The sequence below is a fragment of the Euprymna scolopes genome, chromosome 6 (assembly GCF_053919585.1).
Source record: "Euprymna scolopes isolate OS-2025 chromosome 6, ASM5391958v1, whole genome shotgun sequence".
Taxonomy (NCBI): Eukaryota; Metazoa; Mollusca; class Cephalopoda; order Sepiida; family Sepiolidae; genus Euprymna; species Euprymna scolopes.
Genome location: NC_136487.1, coordinates 60779324 through 60797141, shown reverse-complemented (window position 1 = coordinate 60797141; position 17818 = coordinate 60779324). Strand labels below are relative to the sequence as shown.

Below are 17818 nucleotides of genomic sequence, written 5' to 3'. Positions count from 1 at the left end.
CTTGGGTTTTCAACAGTTGAGGACGGTTGGCAGCTCGGAGGTTCCTCGACGGAGATCTAAGAGATTATCGTTAAAGCCAGACAAGAGTAGATTGGGCCGAAGAAGAAAATCGTTAGGAACTAACGCGACCAAACAGCAAGCGACAACGTTTGAGGTTCACTTTTCTACGTTACGTGACGTATCACACACACACACACACACACACACACACACACACACACACACACACACACACACACACACACACGTGGTGTGTTGTTTCATTGTAGCGCGACCACCAATATGATCATCGATCCACACTCATAGATTTTATTTATTTACAGTTAGTTTACTGTTTGAAAAATTTAAGGAGGGGTGGGGGCGTCGATTTTAAAAAGACTCAACTACAACAGAAATTGCTGTCTTCTAATTTGGATTGTCCATTCTAGAAATTCTTTGCTCACCACTGAAAACATCTGAATATTAATCCACTCGTTACAAACGGTCATGATGATGATGATGATGATGATGATGTCATAGGCAAAGAGAACGAAGACGAAAACGTGAAAGATTCTGTAAAACCTATTTATGGCTGATTCACAAGAACTGCTCCGAGTGGATTTTGCAATAGATTCTCCCGAGGTAGTCTGATTAGGGGGTAGAGGCATTGTCCGATCACGGAATAAGCTTATATTTACAGAGTGGAACGATAAAATTGTCACCTACATGATTCTATTTTCGTTTGGTGAAAACCCGTTTTCTTTTGTTGCAGACCATCTACTAGTTGGCCAGTTGTGTCCCAAGAGTGACAGAAGTCTTCTATCAGGTCTGAAAGTGACAAAATGTTCAACAAGCAAGATCGGAGATGTACTGCTGTGCAACTCATGTTATATACCGATCCAAGTTATTGCAACAGAACCATTGCCAGCACCCTCAAAATGCATCGGTGGGTTGCCATGAATAACAAGGACATGCCCAGGGTACTGAAAACAAAGTTTCCGGCCACGGTTATGGTTTTTGGTGTGGTTTCAAGTGAGGGCTACATCATGCAACCTCACATCTTCAAAACAATGTGCTGGAGAGTGTGGGGATCCCTTAGTGCAATCAAGTAGCCACTGGCAAACCCTAGGTGTAGTAGCAGGACCCAGTGCCGGCCCACAAGTCCAAAGTGACCCAGGCTTTGCTTCAGAAGGAGTGCTACAACTTTGTACCCTTCTCTCACATGCCCCCCCCCGGGACCTGAACCCACTGGACAAGAACATCACAATACCAAAGTCAGCCTGATCGCTGCTATCCGCTGAGTATTTGCCAAGCTCCTGTCGGCGCTTGTGGAAAAGGCATACTCCCAGTTCCAGACCTATATCAAGGTGGTGATTGAGGTTAAAGGCGACTACATTGAATAGATGTCAGTTCTACTACATAATCAAGTTAGCTGAATTGATTTTTTAAATAAAAATTTTAAAATGAAGCTGTAGTGTTGTTTTCTTTAGGGCGACAATTTTATTGCTCTATCCTGTATTTTAATTCGTGCAGATTTCGTATTTATTATTAGAGCCAATTCTGTATTAGATATTATATTGTACATAACATATAGAGTAACAATGTGGAGACGCACATATGGCGGCTGTATGCAAATGCTTAATCGTGTGCAAAGTTACGTACAATAAGGAAAAAGTAAAACACTATAAAACAAACATGTGAACAGACTGACGATCACAGAGAAGACGATCATGTACAAGATGTAGATGACATCACAGCCATAACGAGAAGTCACGTATAGCGAGAGAATGCAGAATAAAGGTCTTTTCTTAAAATCTGAAACAAGAGTTGAAGTTCCTCCTTATTCTTTGTCTCTCTTGCGACTGAGTCTACAACATGTTGGGTGCCTATATGTTAATGCTTGTGTAAACGTGTGTACTACGTTACAATAGTACTGATTTCAAAAGTTGTTTTTTTTTTGTTTTTGTAATTACACGGATGTCATTAGTTTTTTTTTTTTTTTTTTTTTTTTTACAAAGGCATCACCACATTATCAAGGCCCAGAGGCCACTCAAGGATAAGGGTTAAAGAGTGTACAGTAGAAGTTGGTCAATATAGTAATCATTAGTAATGAAAATTTGGTAAATTTAATAACTTATATGGAACGGCTCATCAAGACCTTATTTACTTTAGACTTGAACAAAACCATATTGTAGTCAGCCGGAAAGCAGGAAAACGGAAGACAATTCCACAGGCGTGCAGTTCTAAGAAAGAAGCTTTGTTCATGGAATCTACGTTTAGGTTTAGGCACAGATAAAGAGTGGGGGAAATTATTGATAGTGTTTACAGCTAGACGAGTGTTTCTTGTGAAAGTTTGGCGAGGGGGGACCATAGATTGAAGCTCAGTTGAACACTTTCCATGAAAATAACGATACAACAGAGACAAACTCGCAACATCTCTTCTGTGAGATAGAGGTTGCAAGGAGGAGAAAAGGACATCTCCTACCAGGCTACGAAGTCTATTTTGAACTCTATCAAGGCAGGACAAGTTCTTTCTAGCAGCTCCTGCCCAGATGTGGCAACAGTATTCCATCCTTGGACGTACCTGGCTCTTATATAGATAGAGAATAGCATCAGCAGTGAGATATCTACTGGATCGATAGAAAGATCCCACCATTTTTCCAGCGGCCTTGGCAACAGATTTGATATACGTGTTCCATTTAAGATCAGGAGTAATGGTCAAGCCCAGAAGCTTGTCAAAACTTGAGGCCTCCTGAAGACGAGAGCCATTCATTTCAATTGATGACAAATGTGGATTAGAATGTTGATGATGTAAAGAGAGAAGCTTGGTTTTAGATGCATTAAAAGTAACCAGCCACTCCTTTCCCCATTGTACTACGTGCTCAAGATCAGAGGAGAGAGAATTGGAGAGAACTTGCTCGTTTACTGTCTTAGATGTGGTACCATAAATGGTAGTGTCGTCAGCATAAATGTCTACAAATGATGTAAGGATATGATTTGGAAGATCATTAATGTAGATCAGGAAAAGAGTTGGGCCCAGGATGGATCCCTGAGGGACACCGGCATTAATATTGTGAGCTTCTGATTTTTGCCCCTCAACTACTACTCTTATGAATCTATCAGAAAGAAATGATTTAATAATTGAGAAGACTTTTCCAGCTATACCATAGCTAGCGATCTTATGAAGTAAACCTTTATGCCATACCCTATCAAAGGCTTTAGATATGTCAAGAGCAATTGCCCTAGAAAGATTGCCACCGTCGAGAGATTTGCTAATCCTATGCGATATAACTGTAAGGACATCTGCTGTAGATCTAGCAGAACGGAAACCATATTGAGTGTCACTAAGAAGGTTATTTTTGTTGAGATGTTTGATTACTTCTGTATTTAATACAGATTCTAGCAACTTACTCATGACGCACAGGAGACTTATTGGCCTGTACTGAGAGGGGGATGAGCGATCACCTGAATTCTTAAATACAGGGCATACTGATGAGATTTTCCAGGGAGATGGGAAACTATTCTCCTTAAGACAACGTTTAAACAGTTTTGTAAGTATGGGCGCTAGTTCAGGTTGAAGTTTTTTGAGTACTATAATTGGAATACCATCAGGGCCAGTTGCTTTACTGGAATCAAGGTTTTTGATTAGCTTGGCAACATCACGTACAGATATACGTATATCACATAGCGTGTTTTCTGATACAAGAGGAAATATTGGGGGTTGGCGGTCTTGGTCGCAAAGGGTAGAATTAGCTGCAAAGTTCTTGACAAAGAGTTTGGCTTTGTCTGATGCTGACGAGATTACCTCAGATCCATTGATAATAGTTGGGATGGAGCACACGCTTCTGTTCAGGATTCTGTTTGCTATTTGCCAAAACTGGTGGGAACCAAGCCGCTGCTCAGCTACTTTGGACTTAACAGATTGAGCATACAACTCTCTTGCGTTCCTTATTACTTTCTTACAATGGTTGCTGGCAGTCCTGAAAACGGCTTTAGTTTCCATACATCTATTACGTTTGAAGCAGTGGAAAAAGTGATTTCTGTGCGCAATGGCAGCAGCACATTCTGGAGAGAACCATGGCTGGCTGTTAGGTTTTTGCTGAAATTTTTTAGAGGGTATGAAATGGTCAATACCTACAATTAACCATTCAGTTAGGTCTAATACTATAGAGGACACATCCTTTTTAAACATGGAATGCAGAGGTAGATCAGATATAAATGTACGGAAGCTATCCCAGTCAGCCTTAGTGTATCGATATACTGTACGATGAAGAGGTACGTCTGGGGACTTATTACATTTCATTTTTATCTTAATTGATACAACAGAGTGGTCGGAAGATCCAAGAGGCGACAGAACAGAAACTGAACATAGTTCAGGGCAAGTTGTGAGAAAAAGGTCTAGTAGGCTCGCATACTGGCCGTCATTATCGGGCACACGGGTAGGTTCCTGAACAATCTGAGTGAGGTCATAGGCAATGGAGAAATCATGACAGAACCTCCCCTCATCATCGGTCTTGTTTGAGTGGGTCAACCATTCGACGTTGTGAACATTGAAGTCTCCACATACGTGAATGTTAGCTGAAGGATAAGTAGAAAGGACTTGGTCAATTTTCTCAGATATGCTTTGAAAGATAGTAACTCCGCTGTTGTGGGGGCGATAGAGAGTAAATATAAATGCAGTAGTGTGAGCTAAAGCAACCCGGAAGCACATATAAGGTAAGTTAGGATCTTCCCTGGAGATGTCCCTCCCACATGGAAAGCTATCTTTAATATAGGCACATATTCCATGCCCATGGCGATCTTGGGGGTCAGATTTAGAAGTTAAGTTAGAGTATCCTGTAATTGCAAACTCATCAAGGGAAATAGCCTGTCCAATGCCAGTTTCACTTAAAAATAAAAGGTCTGGTTTAGTCTCCTGTAATTGGGTTTCAACCTCTGGAAGGTTAGAACGTAGACCCCTGATGTTGGAGAAGGAGACATGGTAGTAGGGGTCTACGTTGGAAGTTGGAGAACCGGGTTTAATCGTGTATTTTTTCTTGAAACTTGTCATGATGAAATTTTGGAATTTGTGGACTAGGTCGACAGATTTACTTAGAGCAGGACAGAGAGGGGAAACTAAGAGAGAAAAAGAAACGAAGAATTTTTTTTTTTTTTTGTACCACATGATAAGGTAAAGCCGTAACAATTACCCACTAGTATGGCATCGAGAGGCCCCACCAGAAGCTACTGCATGGTCCAGATTCCATTCACCAAATGGCAATACAGCAGCCCCAGTACTTTTCACCTGCTGATAGGACAGCCTCCTTAGAGGTTAATCCAAGGTTCGGGTCCCTGACTATCAGGCGGATAACGTCAGCCCAGACAAAACGTTTACCTCCAGCACCCTTACTAGTGACATGGCTACAAGGATAGACATAGAAACAGAAAATTTCCACCAACTCTGCCAACTGTTCGCGCAAAAATACTGCCAACCTAGAAAACAGCTTTTTCTTCTCCCTTTGTCAGAAAAATCACTCATTTAAAAATGAGGACTGAGGGACAAATAAGAAGAAGCGAGAGTAACAGGAGCTGCCGATAACGCATCCACAATGCGTTTTCTACTCTCCATTAAAAAAAAAAAAAAAAATAAATAAATAAATAAATAAAAAAATAAATAGTTAGAATCGAAACCAAAACATTCGTGCTCCAGTTGCGTTGCCAATCGTTTCAGTTATCAACAGACAAAAATAAGAAAGATTTAAAATTAAACCACTTCAAGCCATGAATGGATTTGGGCATGTGCAAAAGTAACAGAAATATGTCGGCAAGCTGAAATGAACATTTTGCATTTCAACTTGCTGAGATATATTTCTGTATGCGTTATTCATCCATCCAAAGATTTTATTTGTTATAAACCATCCTTAGGGTATGATTAATATTTCCTGTTAATTTCAGTGTTTATGTGACTAGTAGTTTAAGAGTTTATCTGTTAAATTAAATAATTTCATACAGACAGACACGCAAACATACATCCACTGTTATATAATATATATGGAACATATAGAGGGGAGAGAGATAGCTATTGGTACATCTCCAAAACAAGTTTCCCTATTTGCTTTCAAAATGGAAACGCCAATAACATCAGATGACTCATGTGTTTCCTACTTTCGTTTTTCTACCCTTTAAACTTTGACACCTTCCTTTGGTTATGTCCTTGGATCAAAGACAAGACCACCTAATGTGTATAAACAATAAATCCTTTCAAATTTGCTTTTTGTTTATTCAGTAAACATCATTTTTTTTATTATTATTATTAAACTAAACGTTAAAAGGTTGTCGAATTTTTTTTAGATGAGGATGAATAATTTGGGTTATTTGCATGATTCGGACTACTATTTTCATCTTGGTTTTCATCTTCACAATGGTTGAAATTTTGTATAAGTTCCAGAGTTCAAGATAAAGATTCTCAATAGTAATTGTCTGTATTTTTGAGATGAGGTGTTTTCATTGATTGAGATTGTCGGACTGACTTCCTCATCTTGGTTGTTATTGTCACAAGATTCTCAAGTTTGAAAAGAAGCACCCAAAAAAAGTTGGAGATGTAGAGATAGCGACCTATAAAGAAAATGTCCGTCGAGTTCTCAGAATCGTCTTACAAGTCTTGTAAATGATGCTTATGGCTGATTTCATGCAGACTGAAGAAATAACGGTATTTCAACTTTACAGGAAGCTGGCTAACAATCTATCTATCTATCTATCTCTCTCTCTCTATATATATATATATATATATATATATATATATATATATAAGTAGTAGCGTTAGTGTGTCTACAACTCTCCTACAGTCCATACCACTAGCCCGATCATGACCAAACATGGCATGATGATGGTCCCCCACCCAGGGATGGTGTACACCAATTCTCAAAGTAAAGGTCAAGGTTATGTATGTATATATGCTCTCCTATAGCCCACACCACTGAACCCATCAGGATCAAACCTGAGATGATGGTCTCAGATTTAGGGATGGCGCACACTATTTTTCAAAGTCAAGGTCGAGACTTTGCTGTACACTCAGGTACCTATGAGCATACAGCAAAGCTCCGCACAAAGCATGGGTATCTTTGCTAGTTTTAAAATGATTCAATAGATTGCCAATCATCAGTTAATAGCCAATTCTTGGAGATGTGAAATCTAATAATTTACCATGTGCATCGAACCATTATTCACAAAGAGATTTCGTCGCTCAATATATATATATATATAAAAAAAAGAAAACATTTTTTTGAGCGAAGCAAACATCCATTATGAACACTTATCTTCATAAGTTATACGTGAAGTAAGGATTTCTTTCAGTTTTTACATAAAATGCAGCGGCCATTTTCTTTTTAGGCCGCTGTGTCTAGAAATTACCAGTTGAACGTTACATTGGCTGAAACGTTGTGAAATTGAATAAGATGACAATAGTAGTCCAAATGATCCAAATAACAAATATACGGTTGTATGTAGAAGGCAACTTTTGAGTGCGTGGATTAACAAAATCAGTAGATTGCAAGATCCTAATAAATCCGTCTGTGAAAATCAGAAATGTAACAAATAGTAAGTCCAGACTTCAAGATTGAAAGTTGAATTTAATTATTTGGCGAATGAGTTTTATTTCATGAAATTTGAAAATCTAATCTTTTGTTGGTAATAAAAAATCCAACCCAAAAAGATTATTGTAAAAATGGCCATGAATTAATGAACATAGCATCCACAAAATGTGGCATTTATGGTAAATATCGCATGGATAAAAGCTGTAAAAGTTTGAGAAAACTTCAGTAAATGGGGAGGAATCTTTGTCAGGACTGTTCTCATAAGGGTCTGTTATTTGAATCGTTCCTATTCGTAACAATGTCAAAGAAAAAATAAATATAGTCACAATGTTTAATACATTAAATAAATAATGACAAGATGTTGCTAAATTCAAAAGACATTAGAAGATTCATGCAACAGTTGAAATAAAAATAATGAAGACACTAGTCCAAATATAAATCTCTAAGTTTTGTAGAATTTAAAAAATATGGACAGACTAAAGAAAAAAAGAGACAAAAAAGAGGGAGACACAGACAAACCAAAGAGGGAGACGCAGATAAACCAAAGAACAGCTAAACAGATAAATAAAAGTTATTGCTCAAACCTAATATCAAAAGAAACTGAATCAAATATTCATTTTGTTTGTCGTTTGCTTTTCATTTACCTCCCTTTTTCAATTGTTTTTTTTTTTTAAACTAAAATAAAAAAAAATGTTTTTTTTATTTTGTAAGATTTAATTAGAAATCTATTGCTTTCTTCCTTTGAAACTGTTTCTTCTATTCTCATTATCGCCTTACAAAATACGAAATGACTGCAACCACTCAAACGCTGACTGACAACGGGGAGGCTTATTTCGTTTGTGTTAATTGAGCAGTCAAGTTCTTGTGGTGCGCATTGCAATGTTCTCAGACAGATTAGAGATCGATCAAAGGAAGACGAGGTAGAAAAAAACAAAAGAGAAAAGACAAATTAATATTGGCACCAGCAAAGAAATAAAAAATAATAGAAAAAAAAAAAATCTTTCTGTAATGAGATTTTTAAAACATTTCATCGTAATATAACAGCTCATCTACATTTTATATCTCTAAATAGAAAAATATTTCAATTGACTGCGATTCTGAAGAGATGGGTCATTATTAAATCAGTTAGTTGAAGTGAAATCCTCGCTTATATTGATGTTTTTGTAGAGAAAAAAAGGTGTGATTTATATATATAAAAGGAAGTGTGTGCGTGTGTGTGTGTGTGTGTGTGTGTTCCCTATAGACAGGGTCGATTTTTATGAAATTTCACACATATGTACTTTTATGTATCTGGCAGTGTTCTTAAATAGGCTTTGTAGTGAAATGTCTTCGATAAGTATTGATAATCGATAAAATAAAAATCCGATGAAAGAAGGAACAGGCGATTTTGATCAAAGTTAACACCTTATACAACCTAACACCACAAGTGGATTTGAGAAGTTTTATTACCACACAAGCAAAAAGACCCAACATAAAATCAACAGTAGGTGGTTTGATATGACAAGAGCGCATTCAAAATGAATGGTTTTGTTTAAACCACAACTGAACCATGATACTTGACTTTTTCATTTTAAACTTAAATTCAAGCCATTATTATCACACAAGCAGCAAGGACAGGCTTAAAAAATAACAGTATATTTTTCGATATGACAAGAGCGTGTTCGAAATGAATGTTTCTGATACTTGACATATGAATTTTAAACTTTTAATTCCAACCATGATATACAAGAATAATTTTATAAAAGCAACAGTTGGTTCTCTACAGTGCAATGCAGACTACAATATATTTTGGACAACGTCACTGCGAGGAAGCATGTGCAGCTTCCTCCTGGTGCACCGCACAACGATTTGATTTTAAAATGGATGCTTTTCACCGGTTTTGATAACAATAAAAAATATGGGAGGTTGAAACATTCATTGATCGTCATTCAATCCCAGACAACGTCAGGTGTCCTTGCTGGTATATATATATATATATATATATATATATATATATACACATAATATATTTTATATATATATATATAGATTGATAGATAGATAAGCCTGATGAATCCTAGCATGGATGAAACGCAGAATATTCTGTGTAACTTAATTGCCATATATATTTTATAACTTTATATATATATACACTAACATTTCAGCCCGGCGTTGCTCAGGTGTTTGGATGTGTATGTTGAGAAAAAAAAAAAAAAAAAAAGTGGTAGTAGGAAGGCAGGCTCGAACCCGTACCTTTTGAGGTACGGGTTCGAGCCTGTCTGAAAAGAACGGGAAAAAGACCTGACGTCTTTAGACTTAAAATTGACAAAGTTATTGCGTAGGGAAATATACAGACATAGACACGCAGATACAGACACGTTCACTTTTATAGATATATCTGTGTGTGTGTGTGTGTGTGTGTGTGTGTGTGTGTGTGTGTGTGTGTGTATACATTTCCCTACACAATAACTCTCAATTTGAATTCTACAGACTCGAAATTTAATATACAGGGTACTGAGATTTGGGAAGTTTTAGTTACCAATATATAAATGTATGTATGTATGCATGTTTGCATGTCTGTCTAAAACTTTTGATAGAGGCGACGGATTTTACCAAGATCAGTATCGTTTTAAAGTCCGACCTTTCAGACGACAAATATCGAAAAATTGGCTAAAAACATTAATATCTTCACCTTCAACTGGGAACCTTTCTACAGGGGGAGGGGTCGCTTTTTTCGCCGATATTTTTGAAAGTCATCCTCTCCTTTAGATTGTCTAGCCTTAATTTAAACATAAGTCACTTCAAGTTTGGCGGTGGTGGTAACCGCAAAGACGTCAGTTTTTTTCCCCGTTCTTTTCCTCCTTCGCGGTACGGGTTCGAGCCTGCCTTCCTACTACCACTATTTTTTTTCTTTTTGCTCAACATACACACCCAAACACTCGGGCAAATCTTTGGGATCGGTTTTTGGCCAGAAATTTGGCTGTTAAGGGGTCAAAGTTCAACGATTTGGCCTTTGAGAACGCTACCAAACTCCTACAATTTTGCGTCTAAATACTTGAAATTTAAGATATAGGTTCCTTGGATATGGATCTAACTTAATAACTTGATTTGAGCCCAAAACAATAAATTTTTTAGGGGTCACAATAGGGGTCAAAGTTTTAAAAATTTACCGCTTTTTTTTTTTTTTTTGCTCAACATACACCTCCAAACACCCGGGCAACGCCGGGCTGAAATGCTAGTATATATATATATATATATATGCATATATATATATGCATATATATATATATATATGCATATATATATATATATATGCATATATATATATATATATATGCATATATATATATATATATATATATATGCATATATATATATATATATATGCATATATATATATATATATATATATATATATGCATATATATATATATATATATGCATATATATATATATATATGCATATATATATATATATATGCATATATATATATGCATATATATATATATATATATGCATATATATATATATATATGCATATATATATATATATATATGCATATATATATATATATATGCATATATATATATATATGCATATATATATATATATATGCATATATATATATATATATGCATATATATATATATATGCATATATATATATATATGCATATATATATATATATGCATATATATATATATATGCATATATATATATATATATATGCATATATATATATATATATGCATATATATATATATATATGCATATATATATATATATATGCATATATATATATATATATATATGCATATATATATATATATATGCATATATATATATATATATGCATATATATATATATATATATGCATATATATATATATATATGCATATATATATATATATGCATATATATATATATATATATGCATATATATATATATATATATGCATATATATATATATATATGCATATATATGCATATATATGCATATATATATATATATGCATATATATATATATATGCATATATATATATGCATATATATATATGCATATATATATATATATATGCATATATATGCATATATATGCATATATATATATATATGCATATATATATATATATGCATATATATATATGCATATATATATATATATATATATATATATATATATATATATATATATATATATATGCATATATATATATATATGCATATATATATATATATGCATATATATATATATATATATATGCATATATATATATATGCATATATATATATATGCATATATATATATATATATATATATATGCATATATATATATATGCATATATATATATATGCATATATATATATGCATATATATATATATGCATATATATATATATATATATGCATATATATATATATGCATATATATATATATGCATATATATATATATATATATATGCATATATATATATATGCATATATATATATATATATATGCATATATATATATATGCATATATGCATATATATATATGCATATATATATATGCATATATATATATGCATATATATATATGCATATATATATATGCATATATATATATATATATATATATATATACTAGCATATATATATATACATATATACACACACACACACTAGCAAGGAGACCCAACGTTGGCTGAGATTGAATGAGGATTGACGAATGTTCCACAGCATAATTTTATCGTCATCGAAATCGGTGAAATCGCCCACTTTTCAATCAAATCAATTAATTGACTGCTTTAATTGTGGACCCACTGTGATGTGCTGGGAAGAAGCTTCACATGCCTCTCCACAGTGACTTAGTCCATAATACAGTGTAGTTTACATTGGACTGTAGAGAACCTAATGTTTGTTTGGGGAATTATTTGTTTTTGTATATAATGGCTTTAATTAAAGTTTAAAATTAAAAAATCAAATATCATGGTTCAATTGTGCCCTACAGAAACATTCATTACGAACGCGCCCCTATCTTACCAAAGAACCTAATGTTGGCATATAAATGCTGGGACCTTCTGCTTGTGCAGTGATAAAACTTAAATGCACTTGTGATGTTAGGCTTCAAAGGATGTTAATTCTGTTCAAAATCTTATTGTTCCTTCTTTAATTAGACTTTTTGATTATCAATACTTATCGGAGGCATTCTGATACAAAACCTTTGTAAGACCACCCCCAGATACATAAAATATTTGTGTGAAATTTCAAAAACATCCACAAGCAGTTTCAGAGTCTAGAGGGAACAAACACACAGATGAACTGCCTACTGATCTGATTTTTTTTTTTTTTTTTTTTTTTTTTTTCTTATATTCTGACTGGGGATGGGGAATCCTTTCGCATACATTCCAACCTTTTTAAAATCATTTTAAAATTTAATATGGCGGTGTAAAACGTTTCCCACGTCTTTTGTATTCAATTATTTTATTTATTTTTTTTTTTTTTGTGGAGAAGGGGCAAAGGAATGCTCATAAACACCACAATAAGTGTTTGTTTCTTTTTTTTTTTTTATTGATGTTTTTGCAAACTTTACATCTCCATTTTCTTTTATTTTTGCCAAATGCTTTTTCATTCCATATGATAAACTTTCTAGCAGTTCTTTTAGGAACATATATTTGTCTCTGAAGAGTTGTTTAGTGGTCTTTTGCTATTCATCGAAACACGTGTAAGACGTACTATAAAAACTTATAAGTATGATTAACTACATCTTTTAGCTTTTGACTAACTTATGATATATATATGCACACAGAATTCACTTAAACTGCTAAATTCGCAGTTATCTCCCTTCTAACATTAAAAGCTATCTTGTGAGACTTGAAAATTTGGACCTAAATAGCATTTAAGTTCGCACATCAAACTTCGATTTTGATTACCTAATTCTCATGTTATTGCTGTACCATGTTATTAGCACTACATTAGTACTTCACAATTTATTTTAAAAATTATATAGTTGCGCGTGAAGAACTGGAAGAGAGAGAGAGGGGGGATATTTTTCAATTATGACCGAAAAAAAAAAAAAAAAAAAAAAAAAAAAAAATTGAAGTTTGTTTTTCTTTACTCTTCTCCCTGTATTTCGTTAACACATTTATATAACTTATGGCGAATTCAGCTGCCTGTTAATAGATCTTCTGAAATACCCCAATACCGTCCATGCAATCCAATCTTTATACTACAATCAGGAAAAAGAAATAAAAGAGAAAAATCCAACTTCAATCATCAAAACTTGACGTCTTCAATTTAAGTTTTAATATTCTCACACATACTCAATCTATCGGCCTTTTCTATTATCCTGATAAATCATTTGGTAAAAGCCTTGAACATTCAGGGTGGGGGGATCTAACACAAAGACAGAATTATTTTTGAATTGCGTCGCTGCTATTTTTAGGATTTTTCCAAAAATATAAAAATTATACACACACACACACACATACATATATTATATATATTACTGATGAGACAGATTCTAATGTTTTCCCCCAATTCTGTTTTATTTATTTATTTTCATTAATTTCTGGAATATAAAGTTGCTGTTTTCTCTTTTTTTGGGGGGGAAGGGATATTGTAAAAACCCATGCAAGATTTGCATATATTTTTGCAAACAAAAATACACTTATGGGAGGGATCTACAAATTTTAGTTTTATTGATAGTTTAAAATCAATAAATATTTACTTTTTCATCATTAATACGAGCAATGAAAAATTAAGTCCTAAACAAAAACATACAAGTAAAATCAATTGAAAGAATTGTTTTTGGCACTGAAAAATATGGACATATTTTTCCAATTCTAATACCTCAAAAAAGTTCTGATTTTTTTTTTTCCTTTTTTTTTTTTTTCAATTGCCCCAACACTATATATTTCTGAAAATTTAAATGGGTGATGAAAAGTTGTAAGCCACTAGCCATTGTTTTTGAAAAGTTTTAAAAGTAAATCTGAATTGTCATGGCCTAAAAAGACATAAGGGATAAAACAAGGGTGGGGGATAATGAGCTTAATTTGCCAGGCGTTGTTTGTAGCAGTTTTGCTGTCTTTTAGGAATGGTTTAGCAGTGTATATCAGTTACAAATCCATTGAAGCAACAAAGAAAAGGGTGTGGAGGTGATGCAAATGGATTCTCATTAGGTCTCAGAGGGAGCGGGGGGGGGGCAATTGTGGTAAGACATTCCAGGAAAGTTGAAGGGCTTCTCTTGCATTAAACAATTTCTTTATCATTTTAGCAAAGAGACATCATTCTCATATATATTTGCAAGAAAAAAAGGGACAGAAATAGAAATGAAGAAAAAGAATTGGAAGAAGATGAGGAAGGAGGAACAGAGGAGTGCAGAAATTAAAAGAAAGCAGAGAGAGAGAGAGAGAGAGAGAGAGAGAGAGAGAGAGAGAGAGAGAGAGAGAGAGAGAAAAGTTAATAGAAGGAAACATTAATGGGAATACAGAGGAGGGAAGAGAAGAAAAGAAACAAACTAGAATAACTTTCAAGAAGGATGTGCACACATCCACACACATCTATATAGAATGAGAGGGGAAAAAATGATGTAGAAAGTAGTTTTCTTTTTTTTGTTGTTTTTTTTAAACACAGGATCACCACTTATCAAGGCCCGGAGGCCACTCGAGGATAAAGGTTGATGGGTATACATTAGTCAATATGATTATAGCATAGTAAACATAAGTAGTGGGAATTTTGCAAATTGGATTACTTAGGGGAACGGTTCATCAAGAACTTGTTTACGTTGGACTTGAAGACAATCAAACTGTAGTCAACTGGACAGCAGGCGTGCAGTTCTAAGAAAGAAGTTTTGTTCATCGAATCTACATTTAGGTTTAGGCACAAATAAAGAGTGTGGAAAATTATTGATAGTGGTTTTGGCTAGACGAGTGTTTTTCGTGAAAGTTTGGTGAGGGGGGGAGACCATATATTGAAGCTCAGATGAGCACTTGCCATGAAAATAACGATAAAGCAGAGACAGGCTCGCAACGTCTCTTCTGTGAGAAAGAGGTTGCAAGGAAGAGAAAAGGGCATACTGCACTAAGCTACAAAGTCTATTTTGAACTCTGTCAAGGCAGGATAAACTGCTTCTAGCAGCTCTTGCCCAGATGTGGCAACGGTACTCCATTGTTGGCCGTACCTGGCTTTAATATAGGTAAAGAATTGCATCAGGAGTGAGAAATCAACATGCAAACCATTAACAAGGAATTATTTTCATTATTATTACTACTACTATTTGCTCGTTTACATCTGAAAGAATGCATATTTCCTTTTTTACAAGTGTTGACATTTTTCAAATATTTGGGACCTATTATTCTCAAACTAAACTTCCACCATAAAAATCGATGGCTTTTCAAAGAATGATTTCAAATTTTTCACAAACATTTGTGTTGTGATGACCTACCACTCACATTACAGCTCTGAATTGAAAAATTAAAAATTTAATCCTTATGTAACACGATGAGATAGGTAGACGGCTTATTTAGCATAGATCAATTACTGGATCAACATTGATGCGTTATACATTAGTGTATACATTTAGTGACAAGGTAAAAGATATTTTGCATTGATTTTTTTATTTGTTAAATATATTGTTTGTTTTTTTCTCTTTTAAACCAAGTTACTATTTTCTTTTTTAAATAGAATTTTAAAAAATTAAATGATGGTATAATTTGGTCATTAACTCATTACTGAACCAAATTTTTATAAAACTAATTTTTTACAGTAATGTTTTAATGTTTATAAAATTATTTGACATTTGTTAAAAGTTCAAAGATTTTAACGCATGAGATTTATTTACCAAGAATTTTAAAACCATGGAATACTTCAAAATTCCTTCTAAATTTCAAAGGATCATGAAAAAAGAATTTTTTTTTTCAACTTAGAATGACTGGCTTGTTTGTAAATAATGCATTTTGTAAAGAAAACACATTTTGGTGGATTTAAGTTTGTAAATTCCTTTTATTTTTCGTTATTGCATTTTTTTATTTTATTATTCAATTACGTAATTATCAAAATTGGCAGAAGAAATATGTATGGATACAAGTAATGACCACAATTTTATTAATGTAGCCATTTCTTTTTAATCTGGTGACATGTTGGATAAAAGTAAATTTGGCCTCATGTAGGCTTTGTCAGACGGTGATATAATGGTTAGCAAGCTGGGCTTCTAAATCTATTAAAGGTCAGCAAAATTCACGGTTAAGCCAAGGCTGGTTAAAACTGAATATATCATTAAATAATCTTATTATAAAATACAACTGATCTATAAAATTATAAAATTTCACACTAAATAAGAAATATTATGCAGAAGGTTAAAATAGTTATAAAGCTCAAAATGTTGACGCACTACATTTGTGTTTTAATAAAATGTAAGACAAGTTATAATTCTGAAATTTCTTACCAATTTCAATTCAGATTTTTTTCAATGCCTTCAAAAATGTGTGTACTCACCTATAAGAAAAAAAAGAGAAAATTTAGAATTATTTTTAAAATTATTTTTTTTAATCTTTACTAAATTTACAAATAAATTATCATTAAAGAACTTTTCTACTTGTGTATGAAAACTCGATTATGAAATATGACAGTTGAAAATAAAAGAAAAGAAAATTTTATTTGTATAATTTGAATTCTTCAAACTACTGTTCTCATTTTTAGTGTTGTTATCACAAAATTTTGGTCGATATAACCTTCGACCTTCTTCAGGTGTATCTTGCTGAACTCCCGAATCAGTTTGTTTAACCCTGAAGTCTGCACAGAATTTCTAACGAACCCTTTATCTAATCCATATTCTCATTCAGTCAGCCATAACTGGGTAGAGTAGAATTCTTAGCAATTCGCAATTGTATCTTGGCCGTTGCCCACATTGAGGATTGAACCGTCAACCTCCAGAGGAGTAACTTTTACAATTCAATTTTACCAAGTACTCTATCCATTGCACCATGGCTGTGTCATAGTGGATAAGAGTACTTTGTAAAGTTCATTCTGTTAAGTTTTCTGTCTTCTCTCATTTCTGTTGGGGTTTTTGTAACGATTTATCTACATTAATGTGAGGATGGTTATTATAACTATAAAACAGAGCCTATACTAGTCCCTTCCCAAAAGATGGAGGTCATGTCTGAGATGATACAATAAAAACAATGGTTATAGTCAAGATTATCTGCTCTTCTTGACTTCCTGCGCCGCAGATGGAACAATGATAAGCTAGATATGTTTTTTTATGATTAATGGTTATCTTCTTCTCAGGTAATGTGGAAGTGC

The 17818-nt window shown here is 33.6% G+C and overlaps 1 protein-coding gene across 5 annotated transcripts in view; it reads right to left on the bottom strand.

The window, feature by feature from the left end:
* Nucleotides 1–17818, bottom strand: part of LOC145277652 (vang-like protein 2) — a 605707-nt gene that overhangs the window by 444240 nt on the left and 143649 nt on the right. The window contains exon 2 of one of the 5 annotated variants that reach the window (XM_080129249.1): nt 16962–17011. The exons of the other annotated variants lie outside the window; for them this stretch is intronic. The gene's annotated coding sequence lies outside the window, so the exon portion shown is untranslated. The remainder of the gene's footprint in view (nt 1–16961; nt 17012–17818) is intronic. 5 annotated transcript variants of the gene reach the window in all.